Source organism: Leuciscus leuciscus (assembly GCF_965113295.1).
Source record: "Leuciscus leuciscus genome assembly, chromosome: 5".
Lineage (NCBI taxonomy): Eukaryota > Metazoa > Chordata > Actinopteri > Cypriniformes > Leuciscidae > Leuciscus > Leuciscus leuciscus.
This window is the reverse complement of record NC_138729.1, coordinates 31,657,583-31,681,382: the sequence shown is the minus strand read 5'-3', so window position 1 is coordinate 31,681,382 and position 23,800 is coordinate 31,657,583. Positions and strand designations below refer to the sequence as shown.

The following is a 23,800-nucleotide window of genomic DNA, read 5'->3' as shown; positions in this document are numbered from 1 at the left end:
GACTATGGTGACATATTCAACAAATGTGAAATAAGCTTTGGACTTGTTAATAAGCTACTAACTAACTTATTGTGTTAACTTAAACTACAAAATATCAAAACATCAGAAATGAAAATAAAATACAAATTTAAATTCTCAAATAATTGGATTAGTAATGGTTTGATTTGATCTCAGATCAAAGTGTAAAACATATCAAATTAAGATTATAGTGTTTGTCTGCTACCCTTGCTTCACACAGGGTTTCCGCGGAGTCATAAAAAGTCATAAAACGTCTTAAATTTAATAATCAGAATTTTAGGCCATAAAAAGTCATAAAAACGTCCGGATTTTCCATACAAGGTCATAAATTTCATTTAGCCACGTCTTAAATTGATATGCTCGTTCATTCGTTGGTTCTACCATTGCTTTTTCCCCCTGAAAATGCGCTGGCGGCATAATGTTAAATGCACAGGTTAAATGCGCCAAAAGCGGAACGCTCATTTGAAACGCGCGCCACACGAACCATTTACCCGCTCGGCTCCAAGTCCAAACGGCAGCGCGAGCTCAATAGAACTGATGCGTTTACTCTGATCGTCTCGGTCACAAGATCCAGTGAGAAGTGCTTGAATTCAGCGAAGAACACACTGTCTCAGTGATTTAAACCAGTTTAAAGACAGATTAAACAGCGCTGACCAACAGGAGAAACTCTGCACAACGATACAGTCTGAAGGCTTTTCCGTCTACAATCTCCCATCATTTATCATGGATTTACTGTAACGTTAGCCTAGTAATATTAACTGCACCATGTGGGATATACATATTGAATTTTATTATATTATTAGTGCTGATAATGTATTAAAGGACTAATGGAATATTTACAGTATTTAATAATGTATTTAGGCTACTGTTTTTCATACATTTCCTGAAGATACGTGCCATCAAAGTTAGGCAACACAAACCTGTTTCAAGACTTGGCCCCTATTAGCACATGCAGAAACTAAGTAATTATTTTCCCAATAAAGATATTTATTTTGTTAAGGACAAATGACAAATGTTTGAATGTCCTACCTCAGATTTGTGAAATGTTCACCTGTTTTAGCAAGTGTTTGTCATTATATTTTCTGACAATAAAGAGTAAAGTTAGTTTAAAACCACAATTAAAGCTCTGGTTTCTACAACTTTCACTTAGAAGCAACAGTCTGCCTTTAAACTTGAAAGAAATAAAGATTTGACATTTATCGTGATAATTATCGATATTGACTAATATAAAACAATTATCGTGATAATTGTTTTTGGCCATATTGCCCAGCCCTAACTGAAATCTCCCGGTCTATCACAATGGGAAAGTGTACATTTAACGAGCCATGGCTCAAAGATGGTGTGTTTAGTAGTTGGCTCAAGCCTGTTGCAAATAATCAGTATCAAGCATATTGCACACTGGGTAAGAAGGCGTTGGAGCTGTCTTTAGGCATTTAAATAATACATCTTGTTATTTTCAATGAAAGTCAATAAAAAAAAAAAACTTTTGAAAGGAATTTTAATGATTTTTCGTAATTCGTGTAGGTCATAAATTTCAATCATAATGGTCATAAAAAGGTCTTAAAAAGTCTTAAATTTGACTGACCAAACCCTGCAGAAACCCTGTTCACATTTCTACTCATTTTATTTATGTATATCATGACCAAATAGAAACTTTGCAGTAGTTTTGGGGAAAGTGAATTTTTGTTATTTTTTATTTTTTATTTAGTTTTTTATACAAATTGTTCAAGAAATTAATAGTTTTTGTTTAACAGTTTAGAAAAAATATCTTTCTTTAAAAGAAACGGCCAAAAATTGTTTCATCTAAAAGTAACCTTAAATTAAAAAAATAAATAAAATTAGGGTTATGGTTAAAGGCACACTATGCATTTTCCGTTTTTCTCAAACTGTGGAGTACTTGTATTTAACGTTAAAGTCCTTGCACACTGAGTCTGAAATTTTCGCATGCGCTTTTTCGTATTTGTGATTCGGTGGCTCTGAATTGTCAAAATGCCATTCAAAATGCTTGCTACGAAAGCGAAAAACTGAGAAAATCGAACCTGATCTGAATTTTTTTATGACGGAGGAAAGTTTCGGAGGCAGAGTGCAAGCATGATTGACATAACGTGAGGTCGTATTTATTTTTTAAGGTGCGAAAATTTCGGATGCAAATTTCAGACTCATTGTGCAAGGGCCTTTACTGTCGTAAATACCACTCACGCAGAGCCGTCTCTGCGCTCTTCCGACCGCGCTTTCTTCGTTTTCTTTGACTACTCTGCCACAATTCACGTTTGAAATCTGTGGTAGTGTCTTCCATAGAGGCTGCTTCATATGTTGTTGATGTATGTGACGTCGTGCCTTAAAGCAAGGTCGTGATTCTCGCAAGATTTGCTGGTTTTGCCAGGGACATCATACCCCCCCCCCCCCCCCCCCCCCCCGCTTTGCTATAGGAATGATTCGCCCTACTAAGAGTTTGTTTACCATCGAAATTATTTAGAAGCTGTTATATTAAGGTATAAATCTTACATAGTGTGCCTTCAACATGCACTATAAATGTTTAGAGCTATTATTATCTATCCCTTAACACTACATGGATTTTTTTAAAAATATGTTTAACTGAGCTTCTCTGTCCCCTAGATGATTTTACATGAAAAAGTATATTTTTTATATTTAAATCATCCTAGAAGACAGAACAACTACCGTAGTTGAAAAATCACCCATATATTTGAATACAGGAATGAAACATTCACTTGTTATTGATAGGTTTTGTTTGTTTCTTTGCTCTACTGTAGGTGATGAAGGACCAGCGTGTGGATGACAGTCACGCACTGCGCTTACTGTCTTACAAGCACTTCGTGAGCATTTCTGTGGATCTGTTATCTGTGACTGACAGAGCTCTCCTAGTGTAGGAAAGGGTCTTATTTATTAGGTGAATAAATATATTATCAGACACACACATAAAACATATTTAACATTCATGAAGAAGCTTCATACATGTGCGCTGGTGATATGCTTGTTTCTGTTGTCATTGGGATTAAGGGCAGTGACGTAAGCCTTTCTCAGTAGTGCAGAGGTAAATACATGATGCATCAAGCAGGACATATTCAAACTCTCACTCAAAATTTTTGTTAGAGCTCTTTACTGACGTCTGCCTAGGAAAAATAAGGCTTGAACTTAGTATCTGCATGTTCAAAGAAGCTTTCTTTGTCACCCAACTCCACTAGATCACAATAATTCACAGTACAAATGTGATGAAATTGAGCATGTTGGCACTGTGAGTTTATTTTTATTTTTTATGAATAGTTGAAACATGATGATGTTGAAGGCTTAATCTTTTCAGCATTATTTTACAGCGAGTTGTGTTTACATTCCTACCTCCGGGATCTACGAAAACTTTTTCCATCAAAACTCAACAATCAAATGTTTATGTTAACGCTAGCCACTAAATCATGTTCTCTGGAAACTATAGGGAGGGATACGATTTGATGTTACAGATATGTGCCAGTACCAGCACTTTTGCTTTGGAAGTTATAATTCAGGCATTAAAATAATTCATCTTAAGTAGCAACAGGATGTGATGCCATGGGTGAATTTGCCTTTTCATGTTGAATCTAGGGCTGTTTACTCAATGCTACTGAAATTCGACCGAAACTGTCATTACACAATACAATATTTCAATATTAAAAGCTCAGGATGTGTTTGCCATTAATATTACATTTTGTTTTAATGCACTTTAAAATCCTCAGTTTTGACATAGCTCCATGCTCTGTCCCAATAGAAGGAAATGAATCCTTCACGGATATCCCCATCTCGGCGCCCCAGCTCTGACACAGGGTTGCGTAAGCTACTATGTTTGACGTATTCACTAATAAATGGTCTTCACATTTTTCACAATTTCCTCAGACTGGCAAAAACGTACAGTAACTGCTTACTCAATTGCTTGGTGTACTGTCTGTTGAAAGCTGCGTCATTTATATGTCACAATGATGCAGCTCCACAGTCTCAAATGAAACTAAACTATTTTTCCAAGGGAACGTGCAATGAGGTGAATCAGATGTGTTGGAAATGCTAACAGAATGCCGATAAGCTAGCCTAACTATGTCATTTCGAACATATTCTTTTTACATAAAAAAATGTAACAGTATTTATTTATGAATGTCTTCTTTTCTCATAAGCAAACGGTCAGAATTGTGGAGAATTGCTTGTGTATAGGACAATAGGGTCTGTGACATATTTTGTTGCAGGAACTTCCAAGGTAACTTCTGATGTAATGCCTTTTTAACTTAAGTGATTTAAATGTTAAGATCTGTCTGATTTGACTTATAGAAATAAAGCCTGTTCTTTCTCCACAGTGTCTATTTCTTTATTTTATTACTTTTTATATAGATAATTCCCAGAATTGTCTTGAATTGCTACATTCATGACCAGCTTGATCCAGTTATAAACTTCAGATCCGTTTTGCGCAACCTAAAGCCATGCCCACACTTAAGTTGTTTCTTAACCAGAATCATAATCGTCTTTTTTTTTAAGCTGATGATTTTAAATAAATTCTTAAAAATATATTTTTTTAATAATGTTTTAATTGTTTTGTAATGGACATTGTCAATATAGCCAGTGTTTATTAACATGTTTTTTAACATTTTAATTAGCTTTCATTTTATGTTTTCATTTGAATGTTAATTTAAGTTTTTAGTAATTTTGCTGTGCTTTTGTAATTGTTGTTTTATTATATATTTCTATATTTCAGTTTTAGTTATTTTAGTACTTCATCTTAAATATTTCTTAAATGTTTTTCCATATTATATTTCATTTAATCTTTATTTAAGTAATCATTAAAGTTTTAATGGTCAATAAAAAAAAATGTTTTGTAGCTTTAGTTTGTAAATAATGACACTAATCTACCACATAAACTGAAAAACTCTCTTTTTTTTCTTTTTCTTAATGCCTTTTATTCTCTACTAGCTACCTATCTAAAATTATATATTTGATATTACTATGTATAAGAAAAAAAAGCCTAGTTTTCAAGCTGAGCTATTTCCACAGATCCATCACTTATGGTTACAAACTGCGTCTTAAAATGTTCAAGGATCCATATTTGGCTCCCAGAGCCCCAGGCCTTCTTTAAGCATGCTGAGGAACATCTACTCAATGTTACCTTCATGCTCGAGGCTCTGTTCATCTTAATCACCACTCCCTGCATGCCCCCAACCCCCCACCCTTCGTCTCCATCCTCTCTTTGTCCTCACACAGCCCCTGGAATATTGCTTCAACTGCCTTGTATTAACCAAATAATCTCACAGTGAGGTGAATATTTATGTGACAGAGCTCATTATCATTGTTGATGTCATTGTAAGTCCTCCTTCTGTCTGCAGGCTGAAGAAAGGAGAGCAAGGAGGAGGAGGAGAGAAGGATGCAGAGAGCTGCAGACCACCCATCTGAGCGGCTGTCTTGGCTGCCGTAAAGGATTGTAATTTTCAGCCCAAAGTGAGTCGTCATTCCTCTGTTTTTGCGCAATTGCTGCATCTGGTTTTCATTATCTAAAGGGTCATTTCAGGAAATAAACATGCTTTGTGTATGACGTCTAACATCTTTCTGGTTTGGTTCTGTAAACATTAGCATGTGTGGTACTAGCTGGGCTGCAGAAACATCTGGCAGCTCTTTTGTTTAACACAATAGATAAATATTGAATTGCTGAGTCTAAATGATCAGGTTATTGTTAGTCAAGACTCTGCTTACAGTGTGCTTATTTTAAATGATAATAACATGTGAACCACAGCCTTGGTTCATAAAACCATTAAAAAAAAAAGAATAATTGAATGCCAGTTTAAACTGATGTGATAAGAGTAAAATGACTGTACACAGAGGTGACACTTTTTTTTTCACTATAAACATAAACATTGCAGTAACTGGTAACTAAAAAAAAAACACTCCTGCTTTATTAACACTTCAAGAGGTATATCCAGAAAGGGCTAATATAAAGTTGAAATCTTTACTAAATAAAAGATTGCTGTGCTTTCTGCTCAGATTTGATGCTTGTGTTTGTTGTGCCGTTTTTGAAAGTTTCATATTCATATATGAGTGTATTGAAATGGGCTTTATCTTATAAAATACACCAATATCCATTTAATTTAATTGCTTAAAGTAATTGCATGAATCAATCAACATATCCATGTAATCAGGAGGTAAGTCTGCGGTCTCCCAGAAGTACATCACCAAATCTCAAATGTCTGCTAAAATGTCTCAAATTCCCTTCAGTTATCTCAGACACAAAGGCATGCAGGCAAGAGGCGTTAACAATGAGTTCAGAGCATGTAAACACACAGTTATGTAAGGATCTAATGATTTACATTTATATCCATGTAATGGAGTATAAAATGTTATCGATATTAAAGATTGAATCGGTCGATATTGGGTGTTTGTGCATTCTCATTTTTCCCTTTTTAACATTTAGATCAAATTTGCTGTCATCTAAAGTTATCTTTAAAAACACAAATTATTTAATAACAGTTAAATGTAGTTTTTCAGCAAATCTGAAGATGAATATCCAATTTTCATACTGTACATTCAAATTTACTTGTAGCATGTAGCATGACTTTTAGTACAATCAGCATCATCTGACTGCACACCTGGTATTTTGATACAAGTCTTTTACCCTGAGTTCTTGTAAACCGCAGTCCACATTAATGTAAAGTTCATTGTTATGAGGTGCAGATTATCTGTGATGCCATCAAACGACACTGCTGAATGTGTTATGTTTCTTTCCCCAGGCTGGATAATGGTCCGAGAGATGTACTCATGACACCACCGAGGCTTTAGCAACAATAGCGACAATGATCAGAGTCACACCCAGGATTCACAGGGTGGGAGAATACAGCTTCACTGATCTTTGATTAGGGCAAAATGGAGACTTTATTAGCTTCTGATATTCTATCTGTTGATAATGTGAGTTCAAAGCAAAGCAAGTAAGGTGTGGTACAGCATTTTTTAGATAAACACTCATCACTGATACCATATTCCAGTTTTTTTGTCATATTTTTAACCAACACTAAGAATCTGACAGAAATATTACTGACCATGTTTCAATATTTTGCACTACACTTACTATTGACCTTGTAACCTTGTGACCTTTCAGTAATTCTTTTGCAGACCTCAGTCTAGCTCTGATCCATTTGTGGTCTGCAAAGCACATGCTACAACAATTTGACTCATAGTCCCTCTGCCTTTTCTTGTCTCAATGTTTCCTTTTCAGTTTTCAGCTTGTACTCCACCTTGTAATTGTCACTACCTCCAGGCGAGGGTTTGAACAAAGCATTCCTAGGAAAGACAGACCTAAAGTCTAAATTTACTTTCTCACGCTCTCTTTTTCTTTCCATGTTGACTCCAACTGAATCCTTAAATGACAGCCAGTGCTTGAATGAGTAAAGGCTTCTACACTGCAGACATGTGTTTCAGTGTATACCTGATAAAAGGTTATGTCATTTAGGAAGAAAGTTTTTTAAGCAATTTGTATCTGACGACATTCTCAACAATGGGTTGTGCTATTTGCACACAGTTGATTGATATGTGGAGTGTTTCTGGCTCACAAAGAGGCCAAACATCGATGGACATGTCCCATTTGCCAGAGAATTCTCAGCAGGACTACCACAGACTCTCAGGCCTCCACTACACTTCCTCTTTCTCTGATGCGGAGGACTGCTGCGATGACATCACAAATACAAGCTCGTCCTCCTCCTCGGAATATCTCGGAATAGACTGTTGACACTTGTAGTTTTGTACTATTGCAGGTTACTGACACCTTTTGCCAAATATTGCCATTCCCTTTGGCTCTAAATTCAGTCACTCACCCAATATCAATGAAATACGCTGAGGCCACGACACGTCTATATTAATCCGGATACATTTGAAAACGACATTTTCTTTTCAAAACGCTCTCTGTCCACACTAGTGTTTTCCAAAAGTTTCTCGTCCACGCTGAAACATCGGAAAACGCTATATTCACCTTGCTGTGCATGCATAAAACCTCATAATAGCTCACGGAGATGATACAGATGGAACAGATATAAATTTATCACGCTACTCTTCTGGCAGGATCATTTTATTTGACAAGATATCTCACCATTCACTGATGCATCCAGGTCGCACTCAGTCACCATTAGGCTATATGTTTGGTCTAAAATCAAACTGCTCTCATGTTTTGTCACAGGACAGCAATTGCGAGTACATTTTCTGTAATCTCTGCAGGACTATGATATGAAGAGTGTACAAAGTGACATCTTTTATAACTGTGAAAGTGAATAGCACATTACAGGCTATTTCACAGAACACAGTTCCACCTTACAACACGAAAACGGCATTTTCGAATGTATCCACTTGGGAAAGCGTTTTCAAAAAGCTCAGTTTTTGCCGGACAAAAACACTGTTTTAGTGTGGACAGAAGGCCAAAATGGAGAGAAAAATATGCATTGGACAAGACCTTAGTCTGCCCGAATTAAACCTTGTGTCTTGACTATGTGAAAAGGGTTCTGCTCTCATTATGTCCACAATGTAGTTCCTACTCCAATTTGAGCAATAACCCAATTTAGTTCCTACTCTATCATTGTCAGGGAAAAGCTATAATATAATTCTATTATAGAATCACCCTTATTTTTATCATTATGGATGGAAATTCTGTTTGGAAATATGAATGTACATTCTAAAAAATAAAGCATTCAATTATGTGAAAATTGTAATGCTGTTGGTTTCTTGTGGGAGGAACAAAATCATTCACAATGAATATTGTGATGAATTTGTAGTGTTTTAAGGTGCGGTCAGATTTTTTTTTGGCAAATTTTCACAGGGCAATCCAGCAATTTTAAAAGGAATCCATGCGATCTGGAATTTCACGTGAAGTAAATTTTTTTTAATAAATTCACTTGCAGAATTTGCAACGGAAATTTGCTTTGGCATAGATCTGGCCCAAATAAACAGCTGAAGTGTGGCCCAAGTTAGATTGTGTTTGCCTGCCCAAATCTGGTCCACTTCTTAGCTGGAACTAAACCAAAACAGTGCCATAATTCCAACCACAGTAAGCCAAATGATAAAAACAATATTTGGACCATATGGGAACCTTATATGTAATTCTTGTTTGGTTGAGTTCTGTAAAGGGCGGATGGCCCTTACGTGGCCCAAATGTGGCTGACAGACCCAAAGCCATTATTTAACCACATTTATACCACACCTTTTTATTTTATTTTTATATCCATTAAACAGTAAATCAAACAGTCTTAAACACAAAAACTGATTCAGTCTTTTATATTTATTTATTAATAATAGCATCTTAAAATAAAAAAGAAGTGTGCTAATGTTGCAGTCACATAGTAATCCACCAATAGGAGCTCAAGAAAAAAAGCACAAAAAAAAGAAGAAAGCAACCAATAGCGTAGTTGAATAGGCTGAGGTGTGGACTCTCACAAACCTGCCTCACATGACTAGCAGCAGGTTACATGTGTTTTTCCAAGTATGAACCAAATATTAACCATAAGATAACATATTCCATGGTGTGCCATAGTCATACCACATATAATCCTCAGTTGTGTACTGTCATCTGGGCCATATACACTCACCTAAAGGATTATTAGGAACACCTGTTCAATTTCTCATTAATGCAATTATCTAATCAACCAATCACATGGCAGTTGCTTCAATGCATTTAGGGGTGTGGTCCTGGTCAAGACAATCTCCTGAACTCCAAACTGAATGTCAGAATGGGAAAGAAAGGTGATTTAAGCAATTTTGAGCGTGGCATGGTTGTTGGTGCCAGACGGGCCGGTCTGAGTATTTCACAATCTGCTCAGTTACTGGGATTTTCACGCACAACCATTTCTAGGGTTTACAAAGAATGGTGTGAAAAGGGAAAAACATCCAGTATGCGGCAGTCCTGTGGGTGAAAATGCCTTGTTGATGCTAGAGGTCAGAGGAGAATGGGCCGACTGATTCAAGCTGATAGAAGAGCAACTTTGACTGAAATAACCACTCGTTACAAACGAGGTATGCAGCAAAGCATTTGTGAAGCCACAACACGCACAACCTTGAGGCGGATGGGCTACAACAGCAGAAGACCCCACCGGGTACCACTCATCTCCACTACAAATAGGAAAAAGAGGCTACAATTTGCACAAGCTCACCAAAATTGGACAGTTGAAGACTGGAAAAATGTTGCCTGGTCTAATGAGTCTCGATTTCTGTTGAGACATTCAGATGGTAGAGTCAGAATTTGGCGTAAACAGAATGAGAACATGGATCCATCATGCCTTGTTACCACTGTGCAGGCTGGTGGTGGTGGTGTAATGGTGTGGGGGATGTTTTCTTGGCACACTTTAGGCCCCTTAGTGCCAATTGGGCATCGTTTAAATGCCACGGCCTTCCTGAGCATTGTTTCTGACCATGTCCATCCCTTTATGACCACCATGTACCCATCCTCTGATGGCTACTTCCAGCAGGATAATGCACCATGTCACAAAGCTCGAATCATTTCAAATTGGTTTCTTGAACATGACAATGAGTTCACTGTACTAAAATGGCCCCCACAGTCACCAGATCTCAACCCAATAGAGCATCTTTGGGATGTGGTGGAACGGGAGCTTCGTGCCCTGGATGTGCATCCCACAAATCTCCATCATCTGCAAGATGCTATCCTATCAATATGGGCCAACATTTCTAAAGAATGCTTTCAGCACCTTGTTGAATCAATGCCATGTAGAATTAAGGCAGTTCTGAAGGCGAAAGGGGGTCAAACACAGTATTAGTATAGTGTTCCTAATAATCCTTTAGGTGAGTGTACCACAATACAAATGATTATCCAAAAGAAAATTCCCTCCAATTCTAAAGCCATGGCAAAACATGGTGAAAATTTGGCCCACATGAGCTCAGCCATGCCATATAGGCCAGATGTGCCAACTGTCTTCCACATTTGTCCCTAAAGTCCTTGCTATAAAGCTTATTGGTGCTTCATACACAATATTGACAATAGACATTGGACCTTTTTTTCCTGCAAAATTTCAGTAATTTTTCCTATTAATTTCTTATTATCCAAGAGAATCATTTTAAAGCTCAGTTTCTAACATTTTAAAGCTGTGCTGCTTAAACCATTATACAGTCGAGTCTAATAAACTTAAGTCACATGGGTTTAATACTGATTTATTCCCATCAAGGCTTCTGTGTTGCTACAGTTAATTGATTTAATATCTGATTTAAAGCATTTCCAGTAAACTAATTAATACTATTGTTGAAATAAAAGAGTTTATGTAATAACGAACAATGCTTGCCGCTGTGGCAATAGAAAATGATATTGACTAGAAATGCTGTCTACAGTAAGACTTTTGAAGAACAAAGGGTGGAAAGTAACAACCTGGTTGAAATAAAGAAACTTGCACTGATGTTTGTTTCTTTTTCCATTTATTATCCTTGTTTATCTCCACAATACACTTTATTCGAGAGCTAAAACAAACAAACAAAACAATATTGGTATTTACAAGGAATTGACATTCATACAAAATGAAAATAAACAATTGGCTATTCAACAACAAAATTATAGGACTAACATCTAATGTAAACAACTTAAAGTTACTCGTAAATCAAAAAATAAACATATAAAACAAGCATAAAGGCAAGATATACCACATATAAATGCATAACTAGGCTATACATGACTAACCTTGTTCTCCTTTTAACCATGTACTAAAACAGCCAAAGATGAAAATACAAAAATAAAACAACAAACAGCAACTAAATGCCCTAAATTTATGCTCTTAAATTCCTTTTATTTTCTAATTTAACTCTGTGACCATTTGTCTCCGTCTATGAGTGATCTCTCTCCTTCTACCCTTCGCTCTCCTGTCTCTTTCCATACAACTACATTTCAGATTAAAAGTCTATATAGGCATAATAACTTAAAGAGGGCAAAATAACATTTAAAAAAATAAATAAACTAATATTACTAATAAGAAAATATAGAATTATTAAACATTATATTAGAATAATATTTTAAACCCCAAATAACTACTGAATTAACTGAGGGTTATTTTTACTCCCACCAAATCATGAGTGAATATAAATCTCAAGCTTTAATCACAAAGATGTGATTAAATTGCCTAGATGTAAGGTAAAACAAATAACTGTAACATATTCTACCATGAATTGGCTTAACTTAAAGGATATGTCAAGAAGTTTAAGCTGCCTCCAGCAGGAGAACCAGCTTTTGCACTGGGCATTCAACTACTGATGGTTTGTTTAAATGTTTACCATCCTTCCCTATTGTCTTCAGTCTCCAAAATGAATTTTAACTCTTCTCACCAAACCATCTTTGTCAACAACAGTCTCAACAACTTATGCAAAGTGCCACTCATTCCTGGGCAGATCATATGCATTCTCCAAGACTATTTCTCCGACCTCCAAAGTATTGGACATGACGCCATCTCTTTCGAGCATAGATGTCTTCTCTGACAGACTTGCCAGGGGGTGGTAAAGCTTGGGTAGCTTTCAAAACAAGCAGGTTAGAGGTTAGCATTTAGGATCATTCAAATTGTCTACTGTGAGTGGTCGGCTATTTACAATTGCCATAGCTTCGTAAAAGAAGGTCTGTAGGGAAGAAATATTCAAGTCTTCCAGAAGATAAGGACAGAGTAGAATGAAGAACACTTCTCAGTTCTAATCTCTCCCAAACTTCTCCGGTGTGACTTGAATGGGGTGCGTTGAAGTCACACTGGTTTTCTGCTAAGAATGTTACGAGATGGTTGGTGTCAATCTCTGTCACAGCCTTTGAAAATTAATTCTTGGCTCCAATGAAATAACTGCCTTGGTCACACTTTTTCTGACGAACTGCTTCTGTGATGGCGCAGACCATTAATGAAGGCATCTATCTCAGTATGGATGGTTCTGCTACAGAAACAGGTAAAAGAAGTCCATACTACTTATACAATTTACTCCCCTGTTTGTTGATCAACAGACCAGTCCATTCCACAGTATGTGAACTGAGGGGATGTATCTATACGCTCTGAGGGCAGATTGGCCATTTTTCTTCTGTGGGTCTGTGAAACTTACGACACCTTACACGCTGTCTTTACAAAGGAGGCTACAGTCCTATTTGCGGAATCCAAAGTCATCTTGATTTAATCTCATTTATAGTCAGTTCTTACCTTGATGTCCAGTTTTCTCATGACAATCCGTGATCAGGAGTTTTATAAGATTGTGTTCCTTTGGAATTATCACTAGATAAGAACAGAAGCTTCACAATGTCTTCTTCCCACCTTAAGCAATCTGTCATTGTCTACAAAAGCTTCAAGATAGTGTAGCCTGTTGCTGCGTGGGAGTTTTTAAGTCCTTGATGATGTGCTAAGCATTCACACGCTCTACTACTGTACTGTGGTCACTCGATTTGTCCTTCCTGACTCGATGAAGTAGGTACACAACTGCTTGGATGACTTGGGACCATGAAGACAACCTTGTGAGACAGTTGGATAAACAGGAATACTCTACTGTTTGTGTATTCAGTGATTAAGCTTTCTTGACCTCTGGGTCTCCAATTGGAAGTTGTGTGTTAACATCCACAGAGGGAGGTATGTGCCTTTCCCTTAAGTATATTAGACCCTGTATATTCTCGATCCTAAGGTACGAGCACTGGCCATACCTGCTCATGCTTGCGTCCGAGAAGTTAGGAATCTTTCTTTTTGTAATTATCCCAAAGCCAGCAGACACAATACAACGAGGTACCTTGATCTTCTCTGAGTTTGCAAGATCGGCCTTCCAATGCTCCCACCTTTGCCGTAAAACATCAGGTAAGCGATCATTCCAGCCCATGCCATCTCTGATCATTTCTTCAAGCACAGCTTTTCCTTTGAGCTAGAATGGAGCGAGAAACCCTAAGGCAGTGGTTCCCAACCTTTTTTGTCTGAGACCCCCTTTTTCCCAAGAAAATATTTCAGGGCCCCCCCCCCCTCCCCCTTCACATTTAATGATATTATCACTCTTGTAAGCTTGCAGCAAGGATGACAGAAAAATTACTTTTCAAACAAACGGTTTATTTATTACAGATAATTAATATATTTATATATGCAAAAATAATAGCATATACTGAAAATACAATAAACAAAAACATCAATAGGCCATTTGTAATTATTTATTTTTCTCCTAAGTAGCCTATAAATTGGCCCTATTTGAAATGAAATATCAGTATTCAATACAATACAAAAATAGCAGTATTCACATAGAAAAAAAAGAACAAAGGATATTTCAAAATGAATGCTGTCTGCGACCTCAATACTTGAATGTTATTATATACTCACTGCATGTTATTAGATTAATATCAATCAGTGTGAGGATTGCTGCTGGCAGTTAGAAATAATTTTGTCAATTCGTGGAGAGATCTTTGACAGGGCAAGACGCATATCATCCTCAAGGGTCAGTCTGGCCCTGTATTTAGTTTTAAGGGCTGTCATGGTTGAAAACCCAGCTTCACAAAGGTAGGTGGTGCTGAAGGGAATCAGCACCTTCATTGCAGCTGTGTGACAGACTGGGTGTTCTTCTGCAATTTCAGACCAGAATGATTCCAATGGGACCTCACTGAAACGGGCTCTCAGGCTGGCATCAGAGGATATTTCTATAAGCTCTTCCAGAAGTCTTGATGGCAGAGTAGCTGGAAGCTTTGCTTCAATATTCTCAGTGAAGGGGTTTCTGATCCACATAAAATCAGTTGCTTGCTCCTCAGTAAGAGCTGGGAAATAACTATCAAATTTCTCCAGGACCTTTGATAGATGCACTGTTATTTGCCGTTGAATGATTTTAAAATTCAAATGTCTGTCTGCAATAAATGCATGGGTGTGCTCGAACATGTCACTGATTCCGGAGGAGACACGGGTTTTCCACATGTGCAGTTTTCTTTTGAAAGCCTCAACTCGTTCATGCTGCACCACAGTGTTTATGTTTGCACCTTGCATTGCTCTGTTAAGCTTGTTCATTTCACCGAATATGTCTGAAAGGTAGCTGAGTTGAGCGAGCCATTTGTCATCGTCCAAAAACTCAGCAAGGTCTGGTCTCTTGTCCGCAAGAAAGTCACGCAACTCCTCCCTCAGGTTGAACAGACGCATCAGCACCCGCCCTCTGGACAGCCACCTCACGTCAGTGTGCATCAGCAGGGTATGGTAATCAGCGCCGACCTCTTCGCAGAGCGCAGTGAATAACCGGGAGTTGGTGGCTCTGGCTTTCACAAAGTTTACGATTTTTACGGCCACATCTAAAACTCCATGGAGACTGGGTTCCATTTCTTTTGTAGCAAGCGCCTCTCTGTGCAGAAAGCAGTGCGTTGAAATCGCAAGGGGTGCAACACCTTTGATACGCTGAACTACCCCGGACTGCCTGCCAGTCATCGCAGCAGCTCCATCAGTACATACACCAATACAGTCGCTCCAGTTTATCTCATTTGATCTCATGAAATTATCCAAAGATTCAAAAATATCGTTTGCCGTCGTCGTGGTACGCAGCTCTTTACAAAACAAAAAATCTTCTTTTATTTCGTTTTCCCATTCATAACGAACGTATGCGAGGAGCTGTGCCACTTTTGACACATCAGTAGACTCGTCTACTTGAAGTGCGAATTTATTACCACGAAGTCGTGCAGAAAGCTGATCCCTCACGTCTTCTGACATTGTTGTGATACGACGTTTGACTGTATTATTTGATAATGGTATCTTAGCCAATTGTTTTGATTTATCTTCTCCAAATAATTCCTTGACGATCTCTGTTGCGCATGGCAAAATCAAAGTTTCTGCAATTGTATGCCCTTTCTTTGCTTTGGCGATTTTTTCAGCAACTGTATACGATACTTTTAAAAGTTTCTTGTCAGTAGCTGTGATTTCCCTCATCTCATTTTGCGAGAGTGTCAGTTCTTTTGCCTTGCGTTCAAAAAATGCCCTGGGCTTGTCGCGGTATTGGGGATGAGTTGTCTGAAAATGTCTTATTAATTTGGACGGCCTCATGCACTCGTTAGCAAGGACTTTGGCGCAGAAAATGCACTGTGGCTGGGGCAGAGAGTCTTTGCTACGAGAAAATGAAATAAAACCATAGTCCAGGTAACTGTCTTGGTATTTCCTGCATTTCGTGTTTCCCGTATTCGTATTGCTAGCACTGCTAGCACCGCGAACAGACTTGGTGGGAGTTTCCTCACCTGGGTCCAGTATGTCTGGGTCATTGCTACCAGCAGCTGTAGGCGAATGAGTGGGACTCTGACGTTTTTGTGGAGGACGAATTACAAATTTGTCCATTTTTTGGTCTTCTAATTAGCTAATTTTTCATTAGCTAATCTAATATGATCGCTCTTGATGCTTACTGCTCAACACTTTTCAAAATATGACGCGACCCCCCACAGAGCTCGCTGAGGCCCCCTTGTGGGCCGCGACCCCCCTGTTGGGAACCACTGCCCTAAGGGATCAAAAAACGATGACACAGTAGACAGTATGCCTTTACGGGTTGCTGGCTGGTTTTTAAGTTTGACACGAAATTGTCATGTTCCACATGTCAATAAATGCCCACGGCTCTTTTTGCAAAGGCTGATCAGTGGGGGAAAGATCAACAGCTTTGACATCTACAGCACACTCAGTGGGTTGTATGCTCTCCAAAGCTGCCTTGTCATTAGACATGAACTTGTGCAGCCTTAAACCTCCTAGCTCACAAAGCAGACAAGCTTCTCAAACCAACTGGATGGCCTTCTCTGCACTTTTGACACTAGAAACTCCAACATCCATGTAGAAATCTTGCATGATGAATTGTGAACCTAGGGAGTATGAATACTCACCTTTTCTTGCAAGATGCATTTGCCTGTAGTTAGCACACCCAGGGGATAACAAGGCACTGAAGATATGTACTCTCATATGGAATGTTTGAGGCTGTGAGTTGAAATCTCCATTTCTCCACCACCATAGAAATCATAAGTAATCTTGATCTGCTTCGTCGCCATAGAACTGGTGGAACATCCTCTCAATATCACACACCAAGGCCACTGGATACTGTCTGAAACACAAAAGAAGGTAACACTTTATTTTAATGGTCCCTTTTAAACATTCTGTTGACTATAAGTAAGTTTGCAACTACATGTCAACTTACTCTCATTAGAGAATTAGTAGACTGACTGATTCATATCTGCCAATTCTTTATTGTTATGCTCCCCCAACACACATTCTACTAACTATAAGTAACTTTGCAAGTGCATGTCAACCCTAACCCTTGACCAGTCTTCTAATACTCTACCAACAGTCTAATGAGAGTTAGTAGACATGTAGGTGCAACATTACTTATAGTCAACACAATGTGTTAAAGGGACCATACAAATAAAGTGAAACCCAAAAGAATGTCAGTCAGACTGTTCATCAGGTCAGGGCCTATAAGTAGATGATTGTTTAGCCTGGTTCCCTTGCATCTGGCAGAGCAGTCGAAGACTACACATTACCCTGGCTTATGTGTTAAAGGGACCATACAAATAAATTGAAACCCAAAAGAATGTCAGTCAGACTGTTCATCAGGTCAGGGCCTATAAGTAGATGATTGTTTAGCCTGGTTCCCTTGCATCTGGCAGAGCAGTCGAAGACTACACATTACCCTGGCTTATTCGAGTGATACACCCCATAATGAGGAGACAAACTCTAGAGACAAACCGCATGTGAAGACCTCATCGACATGACATCCATCAGCACGGATCCTCAGTAAAGACCACGAGAACCAAACAAGTCCTCTGTAGCTGGATGAAATACTCTGAATGATATCAATCCACAATTCTTGTGATGCGGCCAGGAATCATGTTCACATCACATCATGTTGGTTCGTCTGGCCAGAGTGAGTCTGGTCCAGTCTCAGTCCTGGTGAGTCGCAGTCTGGTCCCCCCACTGAGATTTCTTCCCAGGTTTATTTCTCCATTCTGTCACCTGATGGAGTTTGGGTTCCTCGCATCTGGCTTGGTTGGGGACATTTAATATTCAGCAATATTATTGATCTGACTGCACTGACACTACAGAGTGGTGCAGGTATGACATCACTTTGTAGGCCAAAACTCAGAAACAAGTTAGCATTTTAGCACTTTCAGTGCTACACTTTCAGAAAATGTGTTTTAGATAAAAATGTAAAGAGTTGTCGGATGGGGTGATGGGGGCGTTGAATTTGTGGGACTGTGGTGTAGTTCGTTTATAGCATAAGCATACCTTAAAGGGACAATGTGAAACTTTTTAGGTATTTTATTATCTAAAATGAATATTTTTATTCATAAATATGTCCTCAATGGTGTACAAATACCTCTGCTAATTATTGGACTTATCCTCATAAACGAAGAATTTATTATCTTTATATACATGGGACGGGTAGGTCTACGGAGGCTTCCATGCATAGACAGTAAAAGAAATGGACACAGCGACCCCATTGGATTCAACGGAGACAAAGTGAAGTCAATTAGAAACTCTTACTTCCTGGGGGTCGAGCGTACTGCGCAGACTCAAACTGAGCTTGACGACGTAGATGTGACGTGAGCAACCCGTCTGTGTTCTAGTAGCTGTGCCAAGGGAAATCTGAATCATTCCCTTCCGAAATTTGCAGAGACGGAGAGTGTGAGTAGGAGGTGTCCATGAGCTAGGAGCAGGAGAAACTTTTGCTATGTATTCTGATTAATTATTTTGTTACTTTGCCTCCACGTCCCCCCGATTGCGCGCAAGCTTCTCCTCCTGTCCATACGGTAATTCTCTACTGTGCGACAGAGAGTCGCGTGGTTATGACGCAATCGTTAGCCTATTTTTACAAAAATAGCTTCTACGGGGCCATAATGTAAGCTACAAGGTAATGGAGCCTTTTATACATTTTCGTGTTTCTTTAGAAATAAATAATGGACAAATGGAGTCTTTAAACGCCTCAGTTGTAAAGTTATTCACTGTCAAAGTGACGCCAAAATGAATGGGAGTCAATGGGATGCTAACAGCAGGTGGGGGTCCGCTAGCCAATGGCGGCGCCCGGGGCTACTTCAAAATAATATAAAACCCTGCCCCCCTGCTTCCATGCATAGACAGTATAATGGTGCGTTCACACCGGACGCGAATCGCGCGTCAGGCGCGAGTGATTTCAATGTTAAGTCAATGCAAAGACGCGTTACGCGCGGAAAAAATTCCTGCGGCGCGAATGAGGCGTAGAGCGTTAACCAATCAGGAGCCTGCTTGCTGCTGTCACGTGGTGAAGTGACAGTTTATAATGTTATTTTATGTTTGGCCTCAATAAATTATTTTGTAATATGACTAAAATGCACAACAAAGCAAATCTTTCACATAAAAACTCGATTTCAATATATGAGAGATACTCATTTTGTATTGAATGCTATTTATTCCATATCTATTCTAGATTATATGAAACATTATTATTCTAATGTAAAGACAACAAACACAATTTAGTGTATAAAAACAAAAATCACAGGACAGGTTTCACTTTTGGAGGCTGACTCCATTTATTATCAAAACAAAAATAAATGACAGATTAGGTGGGTGCGGGCTAGGAGTGCAACGGATCAAAAAACTCACGGTTCGGATCGTTTCTCGGATCAGAGTCACGGATCGGATCATTTTTCGGATCAGCAAAAAAATATAAAACATTTTATTAACACTTTTAAATTATTAAATTAAAATATATAAAATCAACTTAAAGTGCACAAGGCATAATATCTTCTTTTTAACATAATTAATGAAAAACAACTTAAAGTGCAACATAAAAAGGCATCTCCTTCCTTTAAACATGGACCAATGCTTTATGTGTTTCCACTGTCATATAGGGCTGTCAAAATTGCTAAAAAATGACGTTCGAATACTCCCTCTAAAAAACACATATTCGAATTATTCGAACATCTGGTTGCGCATTTTGTCAATGACGCGCATTAGGCCTATGTCAATAACAGGACAAATAATACAAAGAGACATAACTACTTGTATTATGTAGTTCATTTAAGTTTAAACATATTTGACGACGTATTACCTTGCTCGCTCGCACTCGCAGGCACTCTTTCTCTCTCTCTCGCCGTCACCCATGCTGCGTTCACACCAAACGCGAATAGAGCGTCTGGCGCGAGTGATTTCAATGTGAAGTCAATGTAAAGACGCGTTTACGCACGTCTGGAGGTTTTGCGGCGCAAATGAGGCGTCACCCAGGGGGGCAGGGTTTCATATTATTTTGAAGTTTCCCCGGGCGCCGCCATTGGCTACCGGACCATCACCTGCTGTTAGCATCCCATTGACTCCCATTCATTTTGGCGTCACTTTGACAGCGAATAACTTTACATCTGAGGCGTTTAAAGACTCCATTTGTCCATTATTTATTTCTAAAGAAACACGAAAATGTATAAAAGGCTCCATTACCTTGTATCTTACGTTATGGCCCCGTAGAAGCAGTTTTTTGTAAAAATAGGCTAACGATTGCGTCATAACGACGCGACTCTCTGTCGCAGAGTAGAGAGATTACCGTATGGACAGGAGGAGAAGCTCGCGGGCAATCAGGGGGACGTGGAGGCAAAATGACAAAGTAATTAATCAGAATACTTAGCAAAAGTTTCTCCTGCTTCTAGCTCATGGACACTTCCTACTCACACTCTCCGTCTCTGCAAGTTTCGGAAGGGAATGATTCAGATTTCTCTTGGTACAGCTACTAGTAGATAGACGGGTTGCTCACGTCACATCTACGTCGTCAAACTCAGTTTGAGTCTGCGCAGTACGCTCGACCATCAGGAAGTTAGTGCTTCTAATTGACTTCACTTGTCTCCGTTGAATCCAATGGGGTCGCTGTGTCCAGTTTATATACTGTCTATGGGCGTCACGCTCTCTACGGTTCATAACGCTCGCCATGACCATGCTGTGTGTGGACTGAACATGCGCACAACTTTTTTTTCATAAATCAATCCGCGGATCACGTGAGTGCCGAACCGAAGATATTGATCCGAACGGATCACGGATCAATGATGATCCGTTGCACCACTAGTGCGGGCGAGGGTGAACCTCGCGCCGGGCTGTAGAGCGCGGGCTCGTCAGGCAGCGACCACTCGAGGCCGAGGCCTTACGGCCTACGCTGTCCTCATCAGCGTCCTCACCGTTAGGTCCACCAAACCTAGCTCCTGGAGCAAATTGTGAAACTCCTGAAACCCTCTGGAGGGTCTGGTGGACCCGAGTACAGTGACGATGTCCCCTACGCAGCTGTTTCTGCTCTCCAGAGCATATACGAGCGATGACTCTCTCGATTAATGCTAATGCTAATGCACGATAAACATCTAAAAAAGATGGCCGCCAACGGGTTTTGAAACTTTCGCCTCTGACGCGCGTAAATTTGGTTCAAACTTTTGTTTTTACGCGCGTCAATTTCGCTCTTGACACGCGAATTAACACAAAAGTGGTCAAGCGTCAAACTAGACGCGGCAGGCGCGAATTTGACGCGCTATTCGCGTCCGGTGTGAACGCAGTATAAGAAGTGGACAGAGCCATCTCATTGGAACTCAATTGAGACAAGTGAAGCCCATTTTTAGCGATTTTTTAGGACTTCCGTTCCTGACGCGCAGACTCAAACCGAGCTTGACGACGTAGATGTGACGTGAGCAACCCGTCTGTCTTCTAGTGGCTGTGGCATGAGAAATCTGAATCATTCCCTTCCGAATCTTGCAGAGACGGAAAGCGTGAGTAGGAGGTGTCCACGAGCTAGGAGCAGGAGAAACTTTTGCTAGGTATTCTGATTAATTATTTTGTCATTTTGCCTCCACGTCTCCCCGATTGCCCGCGAGCTTCTCCTCCTGTCCATACGGTAATCTCTCTACTGTGCGACAGAGAGTCGCGTGGTTATGACGCAATCGTTAGCCTACTTTTACAAAAACTGCTTCTACGGGGCCATAACATAAGCTACAAGGTAATGGAGCATTTTATACATTGTCGCGTTTCTTTAGAAATAAATAATGGACAAATGGAGTCTTTAAACGCCTCAGATGTGAAGTTATTCGCTGTCAAAGTGACGCCAAAATGAATGGGAGTCAATGGGATGCTAACAGCAGGTGAAGTTCTGCTACAAGATGGTGGCACGCGGCCGGCTTCAACTTCCGGTCGACTTCCTTCCCGCATGCTTCCATGTAGTTCCGCCATCTTGAAAAACTATAATAGCAGAGAGGGACAAAAAGTACTAAGCCAACGCCTTTCCACAACGCGTTTTCGTTCAGAGCCAGCGTCACGTGACTGAAACCAGCAGAAGCGGAGGAGCAGAGCAGTGAGAGGCGCTTGTCACTGCCCCGGCAAGTTTAAAAGGCTGCACTGTACGGTTATTTATAATGGAGGACTCCTTACATATGCTGAGTCACAGGATAAGTCCTCGTCGTCGAAAAAGTCCAAAATAGACCGTAAAGGGAAACGTGAACGGAGATTACAAAAAAACAAGGGTTAATGTCGGGATAGCTTTTTCCAGGTGGACCGAGCTAATGCAGGAGAAAGCTTTCAAAAGAGACGCTGAAGTTGCCTGCTTCTTCATTGACAGGCAAGTCAATGTTACGTTCTTAATTACAAGCTTTTTTTCATTGCTTGGTTGTGTACTTTATTATATAATACAGGGCCGCGGGAAGTTGGGTGCAGCACTCCCTGTTTTCACAGAATTGTAAATGCAACGCAAATGTTTGTTTATTAACATTTATTCATTTTTAGCATTTAACGTTAGTCATTTATTTGTTATTAACACTTTAAGTGGGCTATTTAAAAAGTGTGAATTTATATGTTAGATTATGTTTTTAAAACATACGCGCAGAGTGTTACGTAATATTGTGTGTGCGTCGAAAGAATTTGTCCGCAGCTGCTAAAAAAAAAAAAAAAACCCCAGAGCTATGAGCGCAAGTCCACTGCCAGCGTTGTGTAAGGTTAGCACTAGGCAGTTTTTTTGTGATCATCTCTATTTCCTGTCGCTGTGCAGCCTCTTTTATTGTATATGACACTGTAAACAGCCCAATAACCATTTTCTTTAAACTAAAGGATTCATTTATGTCCCGTTGACCGGTCCATTGCATTACGAATAAAAGCAGAATCAATAGTCAAAAAATGTGATGTGAAGTCCGGTTTGAGTGTGCGCGCGCTGTTTGAACGAGTGTTCTCACTGATAGGCTACGCTTGTGTGATTCGCGGAGTTTTGACGAGTTTTATAGTCTTGATATTGTTTCTTATTCAAAAGTGGTGACGAAAAAACCTCAGCACCCCCAACCTAAAACCTCTTCCCGCACCCCTGATATAACGAATAAAGAAGGCATCACTACTAATTACCATAGTTCATGTTTTTCACAGTCAATAATTCATACTGTAACATTCGTTTATTCGTTGTCAAGTTGCAGTTTGTTTGAAATAACAAACCTGTTCACCCGAAGGAAAACTCGAAGTGCTATTAGAACATCCTGTCATAGCTTTTTGGTACATACGGCTACCGTAGATGCAACACGCATTTGAAAAAGCGAGGCGCTGAAGAGCACTATTTTTATGAATGCAAAAAACATTATCACCACTAGATGGGAGAAATTCCTACACAATGTCCCTTTAAGCTTTTTACTTCTGGCAACTGCATTTAGGCTTCAGAATAAAAAAAAATCGGTGAAAATAATCTTGATGGAAAAACGTCTAAGTATCATAAATTTTGTTGACCACAGAGCTTGTTTTTTCGCGATAATCCAAAAGCCTATGGAAAAATCTATGGAGTCAATATAGGGCCATATATATCTGCAAAATAAAACAATGTTTTGCAAACAAAAAATATGTTTTGC

The 23,800-nt window shown here is 39.2% G+C and overlaps 2 long non-coding RNA genes across 2 annotated transcripts; both read left to right on the top strand.

Annotated features, from left to right (window-relative positions):
- The first annotated feature begins 661 nt into the window (after positions 1-661).
- Positions 662-22,872, top strand: LOC309498468. The gene is made up of 2 exons (XR_014205959.1): positions 662-1,622; positions 22,635-22,872. It is a non-coding gene; the product is annotated as an uncharacterized lncRNA (long non-coding RNA).
- On the top strand, positions 4,857-8,714 carry LOC309498365. The gene is made up of 3 exons (XR_014205930.1): positions 4,857-5,296; positions 5,370-5,481; positions 6,765-8,714. It is a non-coding gene; the product is annotated as an uncharacterized lncRNA (long non-coding RNA).
- Positions 22,873-23,800: the final 928 nt, after the last annotated feature.